The following is a 3415-nucleotide window of genomic DNA, read 5'->3' as shown; positions in this document are numbered from 1 at the left end:
TAATTATAGAATTATGTGCTTTTGCTCTTTGCAGCTCAGCACCTCTGGGCCTGTTTATCCGTATCAATGTCAGTATGTGCAATAAGTAAAGAAGAAACCAGTGATGTATTTGCCTCCTCATTGTCAGCTGTTCCTTGCCTTGTCAATGAGGCTTACATAAAAAGGATCTGAACACCATGCAGAGCAAAGAAGAACACCCTCCACACATGCTGTTCCAGGCATGAGGGGACAAGGAAAGATTCCACAGAATTTAGAATAAATTCATTTTGTTGACCCGGTCAAGAATGTAGAGTCAAGTGAACACCTTTGGGCAAAGGCCACCCATCTGACAGTCATACAGTTATAATCCAGACACGTCTACTGCCAGCAGATACAACACTGCCATGGTGCAATAAAATAATTAAGAAAACAGGTTTCGTAATTGGAAAAAGTGCTTCAAACAGGCTTCTTGAAAACCTGTTTGTAACCAGTTTGTCTGTCTCCTGAACTTCCTACCCCACCTAGTTATCTTTTATTTTTTTGCAATTGCATCCAGAAGGAAGAACTTCCCCAGCATAACGCTGCAGAGAATAGCAACAAAAAAAAAGAATGGTGTCACGTAACTGTCTTTGGAGGGTGGCACTGATGTCCCGATGGGCGTGACACTGGAACAGCTCTTGAGCACACGCAGGCCAGACCATCTATCAGGTGCTTTGTGCTTTCACATTCTGAGTCTGTGTATATACTTATTTTTCAGGTGGTTCCAGCTCACCAGTGCAAGGACAAGGTTTGCATATTTTTCCCTATCTTCCTTTTTATATTCCCTTTCCCTCTATTCTCGAGAGGCACACTTGCCTCCTAGGACATGATAGCATTCCAAACAACGTACCTAATATCCGTTTATTTGCACCCACAGCATTTTTAAAGACATCGCAGAAAGGAGTCTACAAGACAATAAAGTAAAAACACCCAGGGCAATGTGAAAGGTGCATAGAACAGACAGAAAAGTGACAGAGCACAAGGTGGGACCTGGGAAGGTAAGAGATTTCTGCGCTGTTCCAGCGTTGTAGGCTTTTCAGGCTCTCCATAAATGACAAAGCCAAAGGTTTCGTGACACCACTCCTTCTCCATTGCCACCTTCAGTCTCTCCACAAAGATTCAACACTTGCAGAGAAAAGCACTGCTTCCCAGCGCAACTGACAGGGATGGGGGATGAGGTACAAGCAGCTATAACTTAAGTAGGTCTGTCATGGCTAAGTAGGGCAGGACAAAACATCGGCAACGTCCTGGAGGTGGTACTGCTGTCAGCAGCAAATGCCAGCACTTACAAGGCTCAGGTACTGAAGCTTCACTTCTCCCAGGATTCATCAAAAAGGCATTTTTTAAAAGTGACTTAGGACATGCAGAAAGGAACTCCCTTTTCCTCAGGTGGTAACACTTGTGGCTAAACCACTCAGTGTAAATTTAAACTCCTTAAGAAATCAGCATACTCTTCCTTTCCAGTCTGGTACAGAAGCAGCATTCATAACACCCCAACTATGGCTCCAGTTACATTGGAGCACCTCTCACTGACCTGTACGAATCCCCCTGTCAGTCTCTGGGTTGGAGTAAGCATCTCGTGGCAATTCTTACCAACACCAGCTCCAGCGCCAGCCTGTTCACCACCTAATCTAATTGTACATTTCAGCCACACTCAGACAAAGTCTGGTGGGAGTAGTCCATAGGTCACTTGCTTAATGTGAGGCTAAGCCCTGAAGTTGGACTGAACTGGTGCCATGTTTGTGGTGATGGGTTGGAAGCAGCAGAGCTGTCACTTCGGGAACTTGTTCACATCACTGCACAAGCAGCAACAGCACCTCAGGCCTTGTGCAGCCAGTTTAATTTAGGAATCTCCTGCTCTAAAAAAATAAAAAAGGCAAAAAGGTATGTGCTGCCTCAGAACAAAAGTATTTGTGCCAGTAATTCTATTCACAACTCCTGCTGTGTAGGTAAACATGGCAGAGCCATGCAGAATAGCTTCCTGGGGCCTGTATGCTCTCATTCTGGGATTTTGCACAGAAAACAAAGAGGACAGGCAACACCTGTAGCTGCTTACTCACAGCTCCGCGTTATGTGTAGTATATTCAGCAGGGAACAAGTCACATGCCACAGTAGCTCAGCTTCTTGCTTCTTCTCCCCTGCCAAATTCCAAAGTAATCCGCCCAAGGACAGAAAGCACAAGCTGAGATTTTTCATAACTACTCCTTGCACCAGGTCTATGTTAAACACTCCCACACCTAGTGTATCAGGTGACTTCGAAAAAGCCCTTGCTGGCTGCTCTTCCTTTAAGTGTAGTTCAATAGAAGAATTACTATATTTTTTTTAAAAAGCTCTAAGGAACGTAAGTAGCTACTGAAGTTGATGTCGCTGAAAAAAACCCACAACTCAACCCACACCCATACATACTCTGGTGGCAAGAGGCCCAGTACCTGCTATTCTACTTTCACCAGCCACCCTAAACAGGTTTCAGACCATTGAACATACATATTGAAGCATTTGGATGAATGTGTAGTAGGTTAACAGATCTGATTTTTTCCCAAAACCCAAAATGGATACATTTACTATACGCAGGTTTCTCTTGGAATTTTTTTTCTTTTATTCACTCATCAAGAGCCAATAAGTTATATAAATCATACTAGTGCTCATTTCCTTACTCAAGTTGTCAACAAGGTTTCTACTTATCTGTCTGCTGTCATGGGACCACCTTAAATCTTTGCAAAGAGTGTACTGGTCTTGGTTTTTCCACCGAGATTCTTCTTGCAGATGCTACCCGTCTCGTACACATTTCCATGAAACCTTTTACGCATTATTAGCATAGCTTTGTGGTTCCCCAAGAGGTTCCAACTGCATCCAGATCAGGTGAGAAGGCACTGGGCACTGTGCCCGTCCACTGGCGCCTAGAGACCATGTGGTGGGCACTGCGGCCACCCCAATCCTTCCACCTCACCCCTGCTCTTGGAAGGAAGCCACGACTAAAACTGAAGCTCCGTGCTGGAGGCAGGGACATCAAAGATACCATCTGACAGATGTTAAACCAAATACTTCTGTATTTAATTATGTTAAGAGTTCCAGAAGGTTAAAACCGTAGACAAATGCACAAAACTTCTGTCCATGACAATGAACTGAGACAGCAACATTGTCACCTCCATGCTTTAAACAGAGTCTAAAGCAACTTCTAAAACAAGTACAATTTGGGATACTCATGTAGAACTTAAACAGTGATTTGTTTGCTTTACCTAGGATGAAAGGTTTTCCAACACTTCAGTAGCTTAGAACTAGTCCCATAGTTGCCCTTTTCCTGTGTGCTGCTCACAAGATCCTTTGCTTCATACACCCATAAGAGATGTTCCCCCAATAACAATGCAATCTAATACTCATGGTAACACACAAAAGTATT

This window comes from Apaloderma vittatum, unplaced genomic scaffold (genome assembly GCF_000703405.1).
Source record: "Apaloderma vittatum isolate BGI_N311 unplaced genomic scaffold, ASM70340v1 scaffold1216, whole genome shotgun sequence".
NCBI classification, from domain to species: Eukaryota; Metazoa; Chordata; class Aves; order Trogoniformes; family Trogonidae; genus Apaloderma; species Apaloderma vittatum.
The sequence above is the reverse complement of the archived record's forward strand: the minus strand, read 5'-3'. Positions refer to the sequence as shown.